General features: G+C 47.4%; 1 protein-coding gene across 3 annotated transcripts in view; it reads right to left on the reverse strand.

Annotated features, from left to right (window-relative positions):
* The window catches only part of ZNF185 (zinc finger protein 185 with LIM domain), a 49,873-nt gene extending 36,851 nt beyond the window's left edge, over positions 1-13,022 (reverse strand). For all 3 annotated transcript variants that reach the window (XM_037408555.1, XM_037408556.1, XM_037408554.1), the window contains exon 1: positions 12,909-13,022. The gene's annotated coding sequence lies outside the window, so the exon portion shown is untranslated. The remainder of the gene's footprint in view (positions 1-12,908) is intronic.
* Between the last annotated feature and the right edge of the window lie 7,852 nt (positions 13,023-20,874).

Below are 20,874 nucleotides of genomic sequence, written 5' to 3' on the forward strand. Positions count from 1 at the left end.
TATAAAAATGTGCCAGAAACTGCACACTGGCCAAGCCTTTTCCTCTGGCACTACCTTCCCTCTTCCCAGCTCACATCATCCTGGGAGGGACTGCAGCAAACACTGTTGTACTCCACTGATATTTCTGGCTTGACAAACAGGTGTTGGAACAGGTCGGTGGGGCTCACCGGGCTTGGTTTTGGGGGACTGGCAAATGTTTTCTACCAGCCTGCTTTCTCCAGCTATGAATCACTCGATGGTAGCAGCGGCGTGGCCACTCCACACCAGGCCTGCTGCAGCGCTGGACTGTGTACCTGCACGGTGTGACCGATCGGGATGGCTCTACTGCTCGACTTGCAGAAACTGCTGGGCATTAGAACCGGCTGTCCTCCTGCCCTGCTGTGTAAAAAAGGAATGCAGAATGAAGCTCTCAGCAAATCTTCTGTGAGAGATGGAGAAGGGTGCAAAGGCTCTTCTGTGAGAGATGGAGAGGAGTCAGCTCTTTTGCTTCCTTGTAACATCATTTTCTCTCTTTCATTAATGAAGGCTATCAGGTGGCTATTTTTACCTTTCACCTGAGGACCAAGGCAATACAGCCTAAACAAGATCTCCGGAAGCTGAGTGGGTTCAGCAAGAAAAAAAGAATTCAAGTACCCCATTTTTTGCCCTTATTTTTTAACCACCTGCTATGGGCTCCTGTTGTCACAGGATACTGGGCTTGGTAAAGTTTTGTGCTGATCTTATGCATGCTTAGTGTCTGCTCAGTAACTAGAATATTAAAAGACAAATCAACCCAGGTTATACCATGAATCCTGCAATTAGAATAAATCAGCGTTTCTCAGATGAGAAATGGAAAGCTCATTTACTTGTTTTAATGCTAAGTGGCAGTGATACCTGGCAGAGAAACCGACATCTACAGATGCCAAGATAGTAGCTGTGATGAAGAAACAAGAACAGGAGAGAGATATGGGACCCACTAACCCAAACCAAAGACAGACAGGTCAGCAAACTACTATCAGGAAAAATGCTCGCATCTTCCTTTCAACTGTATGTGTCCATGTTTTGATATTCCAGCGGTTGGTGGTTAGAATAAGAAAGAGTAGATACAGCTTCTCAGGCTGCAGTGGGTCCACATCCCAGTCCATCTGCTCAAACTATGTGCAGAAACAAGCACAAGATTGATGGAGCCAGAGAAGATTGGCAAGAGGGTGTCTGGCTCTACAGCACTGACACAACACTCCTGGGAAAGAAAGTGCTTCTCACTGCTCCAAGGACAGCTTAGAAATGGAAACAGCTTCCCTATTTTGACAAAATTTGAGTTCAGGCTTCAACACATGCTATAGGACCTCAAAACATGTTTCCAAGCACTTATGCCTTTATACTTAAATTTTTGTAATTCTGCAGTGCAGTAAATCTCAAAGACCTCAGCTCTAGATTTGGAGGGGTATCTTCAGCTGTTAACACTGCCTACCATTATTGTCCTGAAAGGTTATGACAAAGCAATACAGAGCACTTCAAAAATCTTCCTTACCAAAATGTTGTTAGCGAATGTGCTTCTTAAAAAATATGCTTTTATGCTGCTGGAACTTACATGTGTGATGTTGTTACAAGGAAAAGAAGTGGTTTTGTTGGTATAGCTTAATTGGGAATTATTAGCTACAGCCACAGGATAAAAAAATTTCTATTGCCTTTAGATAAGACAAATGCTTTTTCTCCCAGTGGGTTGAGTCCCAGGCTTCACTGGAGCAGGCTGAATTTCTGGAGGTTTTAGGATCCAAAAGCAGCGGTCCAACTTTTGAGAGTCATTTAGAAGGTGGGAGCACACCTCATGAGTTTGGGAGCAAAGAAAAAACTCTCTTCTGGCAGTACTGAGGGATATCTGAATCTCTGGAGTTGGCTGTGAGTGTAGTCTCCAGCTATACACCACTATAGCTATTTTTTCAGGACAGATTCTCAAAAAAGCCCTAGAAGAACCCCCTTCCTCCACACAAGATGCCAGAGATATGCTGTTCTCTGGCCTCCTCTTGCCAACACAACTCAAACATTAGCCCAGGACCTCACACTTGTGGCAAAACGAGAGATAAAAGGAAAAAATGCAGCTCACATGACTCGCCACGGCCCAAAAATGGTGCTTCGGGACAGGAAACATAGCAATCGATCCCTCTGTATTTTGGACACCCCAAGTCCCCATGTCTACAGCATCCTGTTGCTGACGGGGAACACTACATGCACAGGAAATTCCAGACCTGCAGCACCACAGAAATGCAGGCAGCACTGGAGAGGAGCGTGGCAGCAAACAACTCACTTCCTCTTTTCCTGGTACACAAAGGTGGCTGTCCCCTGAGAACCTCTGGGATCCTTATCTCCATTCACCAACAAGCACGTCTCAGATTTTGAGGCACTGGATAAAAGACAAGCAGGTACAGCTGAAGAGTTTGTAACCTTTCCCACTTCTGTCTCCCACACAGCTCTTGGCCATCCCTGTTCTCTATTGTCCCACAGTCCTCTCTCCATCTCCCCACCACTGCAGAATCCCATTTTCTCTCTCTTTTTTTTTCCCTAACACTATGCATGCTGACTTACCCATCTCTGTAATCACCTGTTTCCAAACACAGAGCAGCAAACTCTTGTCACCACCCTTAGAAAACATGGAGATCTCCACACCTCATGCAGACCAAAACCTCTTCTGCCTCAGACCAGATCCTTCCCTTCCCTCTTGCCTTACAATTTGAAAATAAGCTCTGCCAGGCTGGACACACCTTTTTGTTCCCTGTTTATTCATTACCTAATAGAAAATACTTCTGCTGCCTGACTAGGAACACCTCTGTTATAAAAGGACACACAGTAAGTCACCGAGTCACTCTGGTTTAGATACCGAACAGAGCTGTTCAGGAATATATATTTTCTCTCAAACACTCACCACAAATATAAAATCTGAGACAAAAAAATTAAAATCTGTTTAAATAAAAATCCCTATTCCTTCCCTATTTATATGGAAGTTTTTCTTCAGAAGTCCAGTGGGAGCCCTTTGGAGACAACTACCTCCTATTAAGTGCCTGCACACCACCAGTGCAACAGGCCCTTGATCCTAATTGGTACCCTCGGGTGCCATCGTTATGTAAATGAGCAATAATCCTTCCTCACTTCCTGATCCAAACAGTTATTGCAGGCTCTGCTGCACCGTTAAGCATTGCCCAGTTTACTCCGCAATGGCTGCGCTCGGAAGGTTGATTCCCTTAACACACTTTCCCTGGACAGAGCTGCCTCAGGCTTAATGTTTGCGAAGTGCCCTGGGACCCCTGAAACAAATATGAGGTTGGCTTGCATAACGCCAGCTCTGGGAGGCGATTCCCCTCTGAAAACCGTCACAGAACGTCAGGAGTTGCATCTGGCTGCAGACAGGTGGCCATTTATTCCCTTCGCTGCTGTAGCTCAAGGCTGCAGCTGCCCACTTGACGTCCCGTGTACCCTGTCCAGCCTGTGCTCCTGCCATGCCCCTGTATTCCTACCCCATTATTCCTACCCCGTTACACACTTGTTTCCATGCCGACAGAGCCCTGGCACTGGGCTTACAGGAAGCTGTGGTGTAGGACGGGAGGGGTTTAATCTGGACAGTGAGGAAGATGGGACTTATGTGAACTTGTGAGCATGACCCGCTAGAAAGAGACATCAAGCAAGCAATAAAATACCACCAGACTGACTGTGGTGCCTAAACCTGCCTGTTGAAGTGACTCCTTCCACAGCAGGGACAGCTGGGCATTGCTACAGGCAATGCTCAAGACACAGGTATGTTCATCCATGACCTACCTGTCAAATAGAAAGTCTAGGGAAAACTTCTAGGTAGCATGAGGGACAGAATTCAGTTCCTGCACCTTTTTACAGGCTTCTCCTGAGCTAAAATAATTTAGATTTTATCTATTTTAAAAGGTCTGTGATTCACACAGCCATCTGTACTGTCCATGCAGTGCACAAACCAGTGCAAATTCAAATACCACCTACCAACATACCAGTCCACAGTAATGTCTGTGGGTTACAAACACTGCAGCACATGCAATGCACAGACACTTAGACCAAGAATATATATACTGAATCCTTCCTATGACTTAATCTGTAGCTAGGCATAAATGCATTATGTTTTTTCTATTCTGCATACTGCTTTTTTCTTTGCACTTGGCAGAGTCACTGTGCATTGGTATTTCTGCACACACAGCTCAGAACGGATGTTTCAAACAGTACACAACACTGGCACTTGTGTTCTTCCAGCAAGCACTACAAATAATATTTGGACCGTGTTTTGTTTTTGTTGGGTTTTCTCCAAGAATAAATATTTTTTGAGAAAAAAAGAAACAAACAAAACCAGACTGGTAAAAATGTGCCAATTTCACCACACATTTTACATCTTCCTTTTGTTCTAAGGTAAGTGCTTTACTTGCAGAAGCACAGGGCTCTGTGAGAAACCCCTTAGCTGGGAGCAGCGAAGGAAACCAGGCGAAGCTCTAAGAGCTGGCACAGTAAGCCTCAGTCCCCGTGATGCTGGACGCAGGGGTTATTGACACCTGTAGCCATAAGAAACAAACCCCAGACCCAGTGAGCAAATGCACCTAACTGCAAAAGACCCCTCACGGGCTAAATCAAACCACCTACTGAATTTCTGAAGAAACAGCTTCACAAAAGCCCGTCTGTGTAATAAGGTTTAATGGGAGGTAACAGAATCAAAGTGATTCTGTTTCCCAGGATAAATGCCTACAGGAGTTTTCATCTTCTGATCCTTACAACCCCCAAGGTCCTGTGGACAGCTTACAAGAACAAGCTCTTACTGAAAATAAGTCTGGAAAGGCTACAGCCAGGATGTTTAGTCCCCAAGCAGTGAAGGTGTATCGATAGGAAATGCAGTCTGCAGACTGGAAAAAGCTGGAGAGGGGGGGAAGGCCCCCACCGGTTTTGCTCTCCAAGGAAGGGAAGAGCCCTGAGCCATTCAATGAGCGACGTGACTGGGAGCCTGTTACATAGAGGCAGCACCACTGTTAATAAGAGGGGTTAATTCCTGACTGCCTTAGCTTGAGGAAAGGAAGACCAAGTCCCCAGGTGCCATCTGAGTCTATTTAATAAAGAGGATAAAAGAAGAGGCCCAACACGCTGCTCGGTGCCACAGGCAGCCCAAAGAAAACACCCGTCTCTTTGTTGACGTGGCCGGCGTCAGCAAGCAGAGCCAGTGGCATCGCCTGTCTCGGTCCCGGAGCGGGTCTGTGTCCTTTAGGGGTCCTGAATCATGCCCCGCTGCTGGCACGTAGGGAGGGGACATTTGTCTCCCTTCTCCATAATCTGCTTTTTCAACATAGCAGTGCAATGTTAAAAGGAGTGGGAAATTAAGGGATTATGGGCTTACTCATTTCTCAAGCATCATTAGGAATGGGCAAAAATGGAGGATTTTTTATTCACTGAGTGTTTCCAGCAGAGAAAAAGGTTGTCTGGTTTTACATGAGAACACAGCTTTCAGCAAACAGAAATTCAGACTAAATCAGCCAAAGGATTTAGTTACATGTTCTGCTGCATGTTTGTTTTGAACAAAATTAATGAAAATTGAGGAAAAAACCCATGTTGTTTCAAAACATAAAATGAAAATGTTTCATTACAAAAGGCTTAAGTTAGCCTTTTGTTTCAGGTTTCAATTTTATTTTTCTTGGGAACAAAAGCCTAACAAAACTTGTATGTATTTTTGAAAGGGTTCAGTGTTGCTAATTCGGGGCGGGGGAAGACACTGTACAAGCCTAACCTCGGAGCTGTATCAGGTTCATCACTGCCAGTCCAAGTTCCCAAGGCAAAGCAGCTGCCAGCTACAGCCTCCCCAAAGTACTCCAAATGTCTCCTTTACCATGATCCTAGCCAAAAAAATACAACCCAAAAGCCCCTAAGAAGACCCTTCCCCTACTGAAACTCACCAAATGCTCTACCCACAGCCCAAGCTGTGAATTCGGGGTGTATCTTCATACGATCCTAAGGGCATACCTGCTTCAGTGCAGCTGGCCTCCACTCTGCTCCTCCGATGGATGAATCTCCCTGACACCCTCTGCTCTTAAGCAAGAGGTGAAGCTTTATCCTTGCTACAGGAGTGTTGCTCTCCTCCCACATGCCGGCTGGGCGCAGCACGTCATAGGAATGTTTTGCAGGAATGCCCATTAGTGGCCTGCTTGTGCCCTTATTAGCGCCTGTGGTGAAATCCTACCCCAGAAGCAAAGTTGGGACAGTCTGTTGAAACTTGGATCTTCTGTACCTGCTTCACACCCAGCACTGGATTCCAGCTGAGCAGAGGGGCAAGTGCAGAGCATTCAACACTATCTCAGTGTACCGCTCCAAAATCGGATCCTGCTACAACAGGAGAAATAGACAAGTTTGTCTTTGCGAACCTTCCACCCTGCTGTCTTGACTTGCTGCAGGCTTCTGCACTCCACGTTCATCCCTGCTGTGCTGCTTGGCCCCGATACCACTGTCATCTCTTTTACCTGTTATCTCCTTCTTTCCCAGACTTGTCCTTCCCTCTTGTTGGATCTGCCCACAGCCAAGATTCAGAGAGGCTGGCACCTTACAGAGGCTCTGACTTCACAGGATGTTTCCAGCGTGGAACACAACAGAAAAGACAGAGTCGACTGACACTGCCACCAATGCCTTGATCCTACGCGGGGGAGGAGTGACACACTGGCCACTGGACAGCGCAACTTTTAAATTCATCTCCTCTACCCCAGTTCTCAGGAGCCCTTTATGAGTCATGATCCAATCAGCCTGCAGGCAATTAAACCCAAATTGCCCCTCCCTTCCCTGCGATAGCAGGTCTCAGGTAAGTAGCACAGGTGGAGCTAAGTGCCCAGTAATGCTAGAGAAGCAGAGGTTGATCACCTGAGTTATATTACTGGGAGAACCTCTTGATAAGCTGGGTTTCATTCTCCATCAGCTATGCAGGGCTCATTCCAGGAAGCAGCAGGGATGAGCTTGGCCTGGTTATGAGAGTTTACAGTCTCCTTAATTCTGCAGAGCACTTCACAAGCCAGAAGGATCCCCAGGCCTGCCCACCTCAGCCCCTCCTCCTTCTCTCTCCAGCCCTTCCCTAGAAGCAGCATCAAGATACAGGAAACTGGATCCCCACCTGTGGGCAATACAAATACCTGACAGCTGGATACTCTTTCTGGTATTTTAAGTCATCTGTGATTTAGTCCCGCTCAGACTCGAGTTTCTAGTACAATATGGCCAAAACACTACCACTGCCAAGTCCCTCAATTTATAGGCTGGCTGATTGTATCTAGTGCTCAGCTTTCAAACACCACTCTCTGGGATGTAACACTGGGATGGCCCAGGCAACAGCAGACCCACAAAAGCGGGTGTTACGATGGCTAAATTCCTGCTGACAAAGCATCCAACATGAGCATCCCAGCGGAAGAAATAAATGTTCTGCCTGTGCAGGACCAAAATCCTATTAGACCGTGTCCCGAGACTGCATGCTTCAAATGGAGCTGCTAGCTAAATCCATGCCAACCACTTACACAAAAGCCCTGGTTTTCAAAGGCACAGAGCACTACCAAGACCCTTGACAAGCAGGTTATGCCCACCTCTGGGAGCCCCCGGGGTGCTGCAGAGCTGGGCAGGCAGCTGCTCTGGGGCAGGAAGGGTGCGGGGGCTGCCAAAGCTGCCTCCCACTGAAGACACTAACTAGGAGATCCTCACCACGTGATGGAAAGCAATTACAAGCTATTTAAGAAGGAAAGGGGAGCTAAAACCTTGTTTAGATTTTAATCTTCAGGGCGTGCCCGTCTGCGGGCAGCCAGGCTCTCCCTCCCGCAGTGGTCCCTGCCCAGTTGCAGGGATTTCCACGCGCTTGGTGTTTTTAAAGCGCTTCAAGCAATGCCACCGCTGCTAATGGCGCACAGAGCCTCTGTCTCTCAGCAGCGCTTCAGAGAGCGGCTCCTGGCGAAAACCCTCACCCTGCCAGGCGAGCAGGTGGCTGTGCTACCTGAAACAAGCTGGAGAGATCCGTGTGGCTGCCCAGGGACAGATGACACACACACACACACGAGCACAGCAGCGGGCACCATCGTCACTGGTACCAGCAGAGGAGCTGAGACGGCTCGGGCACCACAGACTCCTCTCTGACCCCCAGCAGAGAGCAATCCCTACAGAGCACAGCCCATGGGCTGAACAAGGGGGTAACTACAGCCATGCTCTTGTCCATCCCCGTAGCCACCACTCCCCCTGAGGCCACAGAGCTGCAGCTGGCGGAGGGCGAGGGTGACAGATCCTTGCCCGCTCATACAGTCGTCTGCAAAGGAGCTGATCTACAGCCAGACCAGCAGTCTTTGCTAATAAATTCTTCCAGTGCCTGAAATCAGCAGCCCATCATTTAATTGGGACTGATTCTGCTTTCCATGTAAGCCACTTAAAAAGATGTAATTATAGCCCAGGAGATGAAACACTTAGTATTCTTTAAAAGCTGACTGTAGCCCCTATTACCTGCAAACACACAAAAGAAAAAACCTGCCAGCCATCCTCCTTTTTGATGGTTCAACTGCAACTTTAAAATGTTAATAACATTTTTTCAGCCTGCTGTTGTCAGGAGTTTGTAGGGCACTTGCAGTAATAGCCCCTTTGTGCCTAATAGCCACCTTGCCCTCCGTTCATCTTGGCGATGAGCTGGATCCGACATTGGACCTAGTTCTGAGGACTAAATGAATGCTCTGGGAAAGGAAGCAGAGCTGCTTTGATCTCATAAATACAGCTTTCCCGGGAAGCGCCACAGGGTGCCTTTAGACTCCTGAACTGTCCACACAGCCCCGGCCAGCTACCGAGTTCATGTTACAGCACTCCTGCCCGCGCCTCGCTCTCCAGCTCAGGGTGGGATCTGCCTTTGATGTCTGGGGCACCAGGCCCACTTCACTGCGCTGGTCCCTGTGAGGGCTGCATGGTGAGATGCTCTGCACCTGGACATGCAGTGTCAGTCAGACCCTTTCTGGACAGGTACCCCACAACTGACCCATGCACCGCTGCCTTCCCTAGCCCACGAAACAGGGAGTTAAACTCTTGATGCCACAACAGAAGGGTCATTAATAGATGACAAACTGTGTCCTAAACCAGTGTTACTTTCCTGCAGCCCAAAGCCCACGTGGCATCACTTATGTGACCATCTGCAAAGCAATCCTGACCTGCCGACTCTCATCCAGCAGCATCTCTGGGCTCTGCTGCCTGTTAGCAGAGACCACCCGTGCTGTCCCGCTGCTTTCCAAGGAGCTCTCACATGCTCCTCCTGTTCCTGGGTAAAAGCACAAAACTCATTTCACCAGCTAGGAACTCGTGTACTAATGGAGGACTTGGCCAGTGACCTGATTGCTGGCCCTCAGCTGCAAACAGACTGAGAGGTCAGTCACGCAGAAGAGTATCCTGGTTTAATGATAATTGATGCCTATTCTGACCTTCACAGTCCTCAAATTAAAATGCATTTAAAGCTTGCAAGAGGTTTGAACCTTCTTCATTTGAACCTCCTAAACTCTGCTGAGAATTCTGTCATCTAGACTTAAATCAGGCTCCAAGTCCTTACTCTCCAACCCTTATGGTGAAAGGTGGGACCTTGATTTAATGCTCAGATCAAGCCCACCTTTCACAAACCCACAGGAAGGAAAGCCAGGGAAAAAAGCTGTTCTCCATAGGTTACATGCAGCCATGAGACACCCTGCCCCAGAAAGGCAGCATTCAGGTTGCAGGATTGCTAATCCAGATCTGTGCACTGTCAGACTGCCCTCCAGTGATCTGGATTAGGCGTGGGCACATACTTGCATTTCTCATGCATTAGCCAGAGCACACAATGCAAACTTTGTGCCAATGTTATGCCTTTATGTCAGCTGTTACCTGATCTCCTGTGAAGTGAGAGCAGCTTGGAGAGACTGTACCTGATCTAGCATAAACCCTGCCAGAACAAAGTTAACCCTTTGCATTCATTTCAGCAAGTTTGAACCAGTAAAGGAAGTTCATGCTGGATTAGCGCTTCGTGCCCAGTGGCTGTGATGGTTTTGAGCCAGCATTCTTAAAACTAGATTTATTTCACCTTTGAACTCTGACTTGAGTGGCACCCTGTGCCTGGGAAGGATGGACACTTCCGTCCCACTGTCTACACTTGGGGAAATGAGTGGCAACAGGAATTACACTTCAGGCTTCACGCTGTGAACTTGCAACCTGCAATTTAGGATTTCATCCCACCTCATGCATACAGGTGGCTGAATGAGTTTGAAGTGGGAGGTTGTCAGTCAGTCTGAAAATCCCGACCCACAGCCTGAGGCACGCTCCAGGACTTGGACTGTGCCTCAGTGGCAAATAACATTATAGTGTCTTGATAATGCTCAGTATTAGGAGTAACTGGATGGCTCTGGGCTTTCAAATGTGGATAAAGTCATGCACAACTGCCTCTGAACAGCAGAAAGGTTTTTAATACTAAACTTCAGCTGAATGCTCATCCATACAGGCAGGGTGAGAGTCCTCATGTTTTGGACAATGCTTAGCTTCTCCGAAGGACCAGCTTTTCATGCTTCCTTTTTTCTTTTTCCACACAGTGACTATTTCACACTGATACCATCACATATACACTTGGTGATATTTAAGAAACACCAGGAGATTTCTGAAGTCAAGCTTGCGAATGATTAGGAATGCAATAGTTGAAGCAGTCCAAGCAACCTTAAATCAACCCTTCTAGGCTCATGCAATACAAAAGCTCATCACTACCTTGCTCGGTGCATGCAGAGATGCTCTAAGGAGAGGCCAGGCTACAAGAGGAGGTTCTTTTCCCCAGGAACCACTGCTGGAGGTGTTTGACGAGTCAGGTGTCAGCTGGAGAGGATGGATGGTTACTCCACTGCAAGTGACATGTTATGCCTCTGCCACAGTTCTTCCATGACACTAGCCAAATAATTTAAACTGCATCATGGTCATCAAACTGTGCACCCACCCTTTTCAGGGTGGCCAACACGACCCTGAATACAAACCACAGAAGCATCAGGCACTTGCAGCTCCAGAAGAGCCTGACTGGCTGTGCAGGATCTCTACGAAGAGCCTCAGCCCAGCACCACAGTTTCTCAGGAACTTGGTCACTGCTGCCTGAGGACAGCTAATATCTCTTCTTTCCCGAGCACGGGGAACAGAGATGAAAACTTGCAATTGCCATGGGGCAGCCTGCACAGAATTCATTAATATGAGCAATGCAGACATGTTTCAGCCGTGTCGAAGACAACAGTTGTGAAGCTGCAAATGCACAATTATAATGTCTTTTAATTCACTTGCAACCACATACACCACAAAACTAAAAAAAAAAAAAAAAATTAAAAAAAATCATTCTGACCAGATGAAGTTGGCAAAGATGTCAGCTATTGAAGTCAGGGAAGTGTGGCATAAACTTAATTAGAGCGGCACACAAACCTGTGTATCCCAAGAGACTATCTTGGGGCTCCTGTTGTGCTAGGAGCTGTACAAACCTACACAGTATGACCACCCCCAAACACAAAACTTCGCTGCTGTTATTGCCAAAAATTACTAGATCATTTTTCACCATATTAGGTATATAGTTTCATTAGTCTAATTACAAGGCATTAACTCCTAATTGCTCAACTAATTTCTGTATTTGAAGAGGAAGAAGGATAATGATGTTTACCGCACCCACATGCCATTGACCTTAAGCCTTGATGTATAAAGATGAAAAGCAAGAAGGAATGAAAAGTTTGTTTTCCTTTCGAAGGCAGAGCTTTGCATTTGAATCAGACCCACAAACAGAGCAGGACAGAAAATCCCATTGAAGCTTCATGACATCACAGAGAAGGTACAAACTTCTACCAAGAAAAAAACCTACATTTTTGTAAAAGAAAACTAAAATCTGTCATCTGGAAGTTATGGAAAATTATGACTTCCAATTAAAACATGATAAATTTTGGGGAACAAATTTAATGCTGTTTCTTTGACTGGATGAATAAAATAAACTAGCCTAAATACAAAGTCCTGATCAATCTGAAGAGGGAGGACATCTCTGCTCCCCAGCTTGCAGCGGAGCAACCTGCCCAGCTGAATCCAGCTCATGTTCCTGTTACGGATTTGCTCTGGAGCAGTCAAGGGCCAAGCAGAGGGGTGGAGATGGGGAAACAAATGGAGAAGGCATTCGCCAAGCTTGGTGGTAGGATGAAGCAAAGGCTGAGGGAGGTGCTCACCTCCTCTGTACCAGCTTTACCACTCCTTTCCAGGGTGCTGATTTCATACTAATTCAGAGAGAAACAAAACAAGGCGGAGCAGGAGAGAGTGAAAAATCCTTGTCTGCAGCCTTCTCCTTCCCGCATGAGTCCTGAGGAGGTGGGACTGGAGAGGCAGAAAGTGATGCAGCTTACCCAAAACCTCCTGAGAGGCTGTCAAGGGACACGGGCTCAAATTTTACCCATATTGTCCAGATCCTGCTCACTCCTACCCACGCACAGACTTCTCCCCAGTTAGCTCACTGCCATGCCCCCTGCTCTATGTAGTAAATTAAGAGGGGGACAGATTTGGGAAAGATGCGGGGCAATGGGCAGGAAGGGAATTCAGTGATCAGATGGGGTAAGCAACAGAGACCCATACCCAAACCTCCCCTCTTCTGCCTCATTTGTGTACTTGTACTAACACCATCCCTGCAGTACTCATGAACCATTTTAGATGCACACTTTGGTCCAGAACACAATGGAGAAACTTCATTTCCCCAGGCAGGAGGAGGATTTAAGGTATCGGTTCAAGCCTCCCTCACCCCCAGCAGATCCCCGCACCAGCCGGTCAGGAAAGGACAGCCCTCCTTGCCCGCCTTTTCCTCCTCCCCAGGCAGAGAGCAGGTGAAACCCGGCGGAGAGCTGTCCTCTGCAGCGCCCAGGACCAGCCTCCCTGCCCAGCCCTACCTGCAGAGGCTCCTCAGCTGTGCCTTCCCCTAGCAAGGCCGATGCGGAGCAGGCTGCACGCAACCTCTAGGCACTGCTGCCCTCAAGGGTGCAGCGGCTCTCCCCGACCCTCCCCGGCAGCGAAGGCAGCTGTGGGTGAAGCCGAGCGCTCACCTGCTGGGCGGACCGAGAGGGCTGGCTCCTGGAAGCCAAGCCTTGTTTTGAGGAGGAGACTTGGGTGTGTTTTGCCCTTCAGGGGAATCAAACAGGTTTCTCCATTCAGTCGGCATGGTCTCCCCTCCCTGTAAGCTCTCCTTTACATTCTTTGCATTCTCCAGCAAATGCCATGTTCCCCAGCCCTCTGCTGCACTGGGACAGCAGAGAGTAGCCCCCACCCCCCCAAACTTCTCAGGCCAAGCACTGCCAGGCTTGCTTGCCCAGCAGGAAAGGGGAGCAGGCACCCCACTGCTATGCAGGTACCAGAAAGCCCTTGAATTTCAGAGCCGCTTACAGCTGTGGTACCCAGGTAGCATCAGGGACTGGCACTGTAATTAGCACTCAATAGCGATTGTCTACTTTAACTATTTAAATAAGGTGTGCAGCTATGATTATCACTATTCACTACAGAGGAAACTGCCAGGTACTTTGCTCTTCTTCAGTTTACTTCCCCTTCTAATTGCTGTGGTCACTGTAAGATCCCTGAGGCCCAGCTTGGCGAGTCTGAATGGGCACTGCGAGACCCGTGGATGCACTTTCTGCCAACTCCTAAAGACCGGTGGCTGGGGACATGAGTTCAGAGCACTGCTGAGAGCCAGGGCTTCAGCCGAGGACTGTCATGGGCTGGTAAGAAGGTGATGAAGCCCCAGCCAAGCATCTGTCAGGACTACTCCCCACTTCTGTACCCACTAGCACACACTTTCTGCTGCCCCTGTGAAGCAATTAGAAGTAATGCCAAGTCTGTAGTATATGAGTTGCTGGAGAGAAGTGCTCCTGTGGTCTCCTTGCAGCCCTCTGATAGATCTGCTGTGAGGTGGTGGGCAAACCACAAGCAGGCTGGGCTGGGATGTGCTATAACAGCACTAATAACCCATCCCTGGCTCCCAGCAGCACAAGGAAGATAATGTCTGAAAAGCCCTGATGTCAACGTTGTTACTCCAATCCCAGATCTTTCTCTCTGATCTACTCATGCTGTAATGCCAACTGCTGCGCAGGCTCAGCTGAGCTTTCTTCCCTAGAGGCTGCTGGTGATCCCAGCTGAGATAAGCACAGGAGAGAAGATGTAATATTCACAAAGCCACACCCTGAGCTCAGAGTGGGCACAGGGAGGTGTCCAACTCAGGAAAATTTAGGATGTTTAAAGTGGGCTGTTTGAAACGCAGCCCAGACCCTACATCAGTAAAGCATCCTCTGCTCCAGGGTTCCAGCTGACAATGCAGCCTTATTTTCAGTAACCTCTGAGTCATCCCACTGTTTGCTGAAGGTTCGTTCAGGTTTCTTCCTGAAATAATAGTGACTAACAGCCTGGCCAGCCTTTTGGGTACAATAGGTCCTCTGCCAAGCAAGCAGAAGGGACCCCAGGGTCTGAGGACTATGCTTTTCTCCCCAGTGTGAATACACTGTTCCACAATGAATGTTAAAAAAAGAAAAAAAAAAAGAAAAAAAAAAAAAAGGCTAGCAGCACCTATTATGAGGACCTTAATATTAAACACCAAAAGAAATGGATAAGGAGATCCTGAAACAATACACACAGAAGCTGAGTGTGGTTTTACTAGATGCAGGCAACTATTCTGAACAGGCTAAAATAATAGTGGTCTACCAGCATTGCTCTCTTACTCAGAAGAACGGAACACAGCAAAGAATTGCTTTTCTAATTAACTAAGAGGAGACCGGTGCAGTATTAAGTAACATTTTGTTATTTGCTTGAAAATACAGGTCCAAGCACACGTACAAAACTTCCAAAGACAGGCCTTAAAGCCAGGGGTGTGGTGGCAAGGTAGAACAGCAGAGAATGTATTTCCAAGCTGGCAGCTCCAACACAACTTGGGTGCACAAGTTGTCAGTGAAAGACACACTGTGCAGCACATAGCCTAGTGAGACACGGAGAAATGCCATGCAAAATGCTTCTCCTCCACAACATGAACTGTCAAATGACTCAACCTCTGTCAAACTCAACTCTCTGAAGTGTCCTCAGTTTCCAGCCTCCACATTGAACCTCCTGATGCCACCCAAAGCCCCACTGACTCAGCACTGACCTTAAACAGCCTTTGTCCATTTCAGGAGTCAGCAACCTTGCTACTCCAGTCTGAAATCCGCATCAGTCCCACAGAGGGTTCTCCACACTGTGCTAATCCTGCAGCGATGCTCCTGAGAGAAGGGACAAAGGGAGGAGACACTTTATTTCAGTTAACGTAGCCATGGTTTTCTGGTGCAAACGCTACTACCTAATTTTAGCTGCTGGCTAACACGTTCGAGATGTACGGCTGCTGCACAGCACACCTGTTGAGTGCAGAATACTTGCCTACTCACTGCTGTACATCACACTGGCCATATACAGCTTCTTGGGAGTGAAGCAAAAGGAGAGTTAAGGATGTCTGGGAAAGCCAAGGAAGAACTATGATACTGCTACAACTGCTACACATGCCCACATCAGAATAAAAGGGATTTTATTCTGCTTTCAGCTAATTTCCCATTTCAGTGGGGTGCAGTTTCATTTTATTTAAGAAGCCATGATTCACTTGTGAACGGCAGCAACACACAGCTTCTTCCCCTTTGGTGCATGGCCCCTCCAGTGCTGAGGTACCCATGTGTCCTGCAAGCACTTTGCTCCACTGTAGCAATGCCTGTGCTTCAGCTAGTACCTTGTCTGAAAAGTACTAGCTTATCATTGCAATTAAACCTGAGACCTACCCCGCAGCTCCAGTTAGGTCTCTCTCATTTGTTTTGAAGCAGTGCAGCCCTTCACTTCGGGGGAGCTGCTTTCATTTGCCGTAATATAACTGCAAGGGAAGTCAAGCTTGTGCATTTCAGAGACTCGAGGTCTGCACAGGAGGATCACCAAGGGCAGCATCATGCCACTAAAACACTGCACTCATCACCATTTAGCACATGGCTGCCAAACACCACTTTCTGCAAGAAGAGTAAAGCAGGGAAACTCTCCTAGCCATGGCTCTGGCTGAAAAGGAGCAGAGAAGGGGATGCTCCAAGGACAGTATGAACATCACGGACCTCTAAGGGAGTAGGTTTCCCTATTAAGAAGGAAGAAAGATAAAGCACACTTTAAAAAGTCTGGGAAGAAGGAATTCTCACGAACACTTGTTTTCCAGGACTAGAAGATGGAAAGGGGCCTTCTATCTTTCTCACATGGACTAGGACAACACCAAAGGGCCAGAGACACTAGATATCACAGGAAACGTAGTGTATATATACATATATACATACACACACACGTTAGTATACAAGTATACTAATGTAAACAGCTTTGTCTTTTGTTTCCCAGTAAGGGCAGTAGGATAGGAACACATCTCTCCTCCCCCCAACCCCCAAAAAGGCTTTTCATACTCTTTGTTCAGTTGAAATAGCCATGGCCAGCCATGCAGACAGCTTATCTTGAATTGGAGATTTCCAGGGCTGTCATGTCACTACAGTTCATAAGACTCCCGTCCTGCAAACAAAGCTCAGTAAGTACATCTATGGTGCTCAGCGGGTTGAACAGTTAGGCATAATCAGTCCCAAACAAGTCTCTGTGGTTTTATCCCAATTAAGCTCTTAGATAAACCACTCTTCCCAAAGTATAGCTGGATGTCACTCACACCAGCAGGCACAGAAACCCTGATGGGTGGTTTTCTTCCTCATAATTACAGGAGCATATTCAGTTTCTAATGACATGGCATTTCAAAATCATAGCAGTGGCCAGAGGCAGAAGGTTTTTTGCCAGCAAGTGGCAGGCCTGTGTGACATCTCGAAGAACACCACAGCACAGGGCCACTGAAATGCAGCACGATCAGGTCCCTCCAGACAAGAAGCTATGTCCAGTAAGACTGCAGAGTCAATTTACTTCACTTTAAGGCACTTAACTGAGACAATCAGATAAGGAGCATCATCTCCCTAGCCTCTAGAAGAGGCTTGGGGATTAAGACTCCAGATTTATGTTAGGAATCCATCTAATACGCTCTGTGTGTGTGTGTGTGTGCGCACACATATGTGTGTAGGAGGAGTGAAATTGGGTCTTTTTTGCTAATGTATACAGCAACAGCTATGGTCTGATACTACTCTGAAGCTAGCAAAACTGTAACTCCTACCACTGCAAGAAGTAGCTGCTTTTCCAAGCTACCAGCTACAGGTTATATACTAACAAATTCACAATGCTTTAGGAAAAAGCCACCAAAATCAGTCTCACTGGCAAGAGCAGCCTTCATCTGGAAACAGCACAGTTAACCTGTGTACCTCTGGAGCAAACCCTGCATGTACTGTACTGAAGTCAACAACAACAAGTCCCTTATCTTCAGTCCAGGAGCAGAATCCAAGAGGGTTATTCTTGCCTGTGTAGCAGGTTAAAACCAAGAGGGTCTGGCTTGAACCCCCACCCACCCACGCACCCACTCCTGCTGCAGATCTGGATTCCTTCCTCAGCCACGAGCCAAAGGTGCAGTTAATGCTGCCATCCAGGTGTGCCAGAGAAGCCAGCCAGGCCCAAAGTAGGAGGAATGCCCTGCCACTGTTACAACACCACAACCTTCTCCAGGGACATGGACACACTCCTGCAGCAGGGGAGGAGAGAGGAGCAGGTCGAAAGCAGCTTCTTTCCCCCCATCTCCAGTTAGAAAACATTATTTTTCTGTAAAAGCTGCAGGTAAAATTTCAGCCTGGAGTATCTGGCTTTACCAGGAAATGGTTTCTCCCTGAATCTGCTTTACAAGAAGAGCACAAGCACCTCTCAAAGATGTTTCACAGTCAGCATTGGTCGATGCTTGTTATACTGCTGTTTATCTGCCTTGCTTAAATTCTTGATGCACTGCAAAGCAGATCACTTGGGATCAGCAAGACATGAGAATTACATCACACAAGGAAGCTGCAGCCACAGAAACCACTCACAGGCTGGAGAGAACGCCGAACAGCAAAAGATTTAAAGGACTCAGACTGTTGGGGGGTGGGGTGGGGAGGAGAGAGAAACACAAGTGACTTGACCATAGTGTAAAACAACTATCCAGGAGAGAATGTGGCGTGAAGGGCACTTGCATTCAAGAAATCATAACAGAAAAACTGAGGACTGAGCTGCAAACCAGACACTTTCCAAGCAAAGTTTTTCTTGTTTGGGGCTGGGCTGGTTTGGGGTTTTTTCTTGGAAGCGTAATAGGCATTAAATACTGCCTGCACTCTGACAGATGAACTCTCCATTTCCTGAAGTCCAGAAGCTGTCCCAGAGGGGATCCCTTAGCCAAATCCCAGCAGACAAGCTGCCATGCAGAGGTAAGCGCAGGAAAGCTCACAGCTAGCAAGGCAGGCGGCCAGGCTAGCAGGCTGGGCTGGCTCTGAACTGCAGTTATGCCCACACTGTATAGTCTTTTCTTGCTAGGGTAAATCAACCTGCTCCAAACTCTCCTGTCATGGGCACACTGCTACCACTTCCAGAAACAGCCTGTTTAAAACCAGTTTGTGTAACTCTACAGTATGTTCTTTTCCAGAAGTGCAGTACACATACCTTTAGAAACAGTAATGTCTGCGAGGTAGGAACCTGCTCAACTCTCAAAATTCAGGACAACCAATTTTATGGCAAGGTGTTACACTGGGTAGTGTAGCAATTCTTGTCATTCCTATGACAGCAGCGGACTTCTGCCCAGGGCAGGCAGCCTTCCTGCCTAGTCCAGCTTGTGTTTGAACAGCTGCTACAATATATTCTTAAGATTTTTTCTGGTACTTTGTAGTCATGAAAAATTAGTCAACACCTCTCCAGAACTCTGGACTCCACCAGAACATTTCCTGGTTTTTTTCAGTAATGTTTTCTCATGTGTAACTAACTGGCCCCCATCCTTGCATTGAAGGTGGAAGGAAGGTGACTAACCCATCAATCCTTTCGGCCTTTGCCAAGGTGACAGAAAACCAAAGCCTCAGTAGAGGCTTGAACAGAGCTGCGATGAGTAGAAGGGTGTAAAACCACTACACCCATTTGTTACAAGGGAATCAAACTGGTTTTTCGTGAGGCGTCATTACAAAGCACTGCCAAAATGCCAGACCTCACCTTCCTAATAGCAGGTAGCAGAACAGAATCGTGTATCCTTGCCTGTTTAGTGCTAGAATACAATAATCTCACCATGGCCATGTAGACACACCTGCACAGGAGGTCAGGAGTTCTCAGCACTGAGACAAAATGATCTTGTCAGCAAACGCAGGACAAAAGAGAAGCTGTGGCTAAGTGCCAGCCTGATGGCATTGCTAAGACAGTAAAACAGCATGTGCAATCAGGTAACAGAAACACCTCAAACATGCTCTGTTGCAAGTAGGGAGATGCTTATTTATTTCTCATCGCCAGCTCAGCAAGCTTCCTCTGGGCTCCGAGGCAAACACGTTGCTTTCCTTCTCCCACAATAAGAACCAAGTTGCACCATCACTTGCATCTGTGGACCTGGCACTTTCCAAAGGCTTGCACAAGCATTAGCGAAACTTGGTAAACAATTCTCTCAAGGAGCAGAACCCAGCCCATGTTTGGCTCTGCAGTGCTAAAAGGTCTGGGAACTCACACTAGTGCTTGGTGACCACCAGTATCAGCAGATTTGAACAACATATGGAAGGATCTACCGAATGAAAAGGCACCCCTTTCAGTTTCACGAAAGGCTATATTTGAGCACTGTAATGCATCGCAGATCCCTGTTTTTAGAGGTTGCTGAAGGTACTGAGCTTCTACAGAGGTAACCACATGCTCACACAATGCAAACACCATCCTCCACCTGGAAGCTCCTATGTATCCACCTCAGACCTGACTTAAGTTTGCCTCCATGCCTATTTGCTCACTGGACATGCAAGATAACTTCTGACCTGCTTTTCATCCACTGCTCCTCTTACCTGTTTCAAGTAATTACAAAAGCCACCCTTTTTCCTTTTTAGTACTGAGGTGTGTCTGGACAAGAGCTTCCCCCACCCTCCAAGGCCAAGACTGAAAGGTATTTCTTCGCCTTTAACACCCCGCCTGTGTGTGTGCCTCCTTTGCGGTCTCTCTGAAAGAGGGGAAATGGGGTCATTACCTTAACTCCACTAAGAAAAGCACTTCTATCCCTCTCTCTCTTCCCTTCCCTCTCCTTTCTCTAGCGTAAGCAATGGAAGGTGTCTCCTTTATCTCTTCCACTGCTTATCAAACCAAAACCAGTCTCAGGTCAGCAAAATTAGGAGCTGCAGCAAGAAGCCAGGAAAGCAAAGCGAGAGAGATAAGAAGTTTGACAAGTGTCATAGGAGAGTCTTTGAAGTCTTTAGCAGCTCCTGTTGAGCATTACTAAGAACGACAAATTGTAACTGCCTTTGACCCTAGGTATTTGGAAGGAAATTTTGATAATGGCAATTTTGCTTTGTGGCCACCTGCTCGCTTGCTGACACACACAAGATACAGGTTGCAAAGCGGCAGCATGACAAATCACAGGCAGGCAAGTACAGAAGGATCTCATTGGCTTGCCCATAAAACACAAGATGGGACTTATGCAGGTGCTTATTAGGATGAGAAAACTAGTTGAGAGGAGGAGGCTGGATCGGGGATAGAAGAGGCTATGGATAAAGCAAGGGTGGTCCTCTGTTGTTGCGAGGGGTATAGGCATCAGCAATGTCATGCTCCAGCACAGCAACAGGGCCTGTTTACTCCTGTTTTGGAAAACAGAAGCTAGTCAGCCTGCCAGAAGAAATGCTGGGAATTGACCTAATTATATAGGGAGTACCAAGTCAAACCAACTCCAGCATGATGCAATGCTTCTTTCCATGCCTGGCTCTGGGAAACTGCTCGCCCCCATTC

This window comes from Falco rusticolus, chromosome 14, assembly GCF_015220075.1.
Source record: "Falco rusticolus isolate bFalRus1 chromosome 14, bFalRus1.pri, whole genome shotgun sequence".
Lineage (NCBI taxonomy): Eukaryota > Metazoa > Chordata > Aves > Falconiformes > Falconidae > Falco > Falco rusticolus.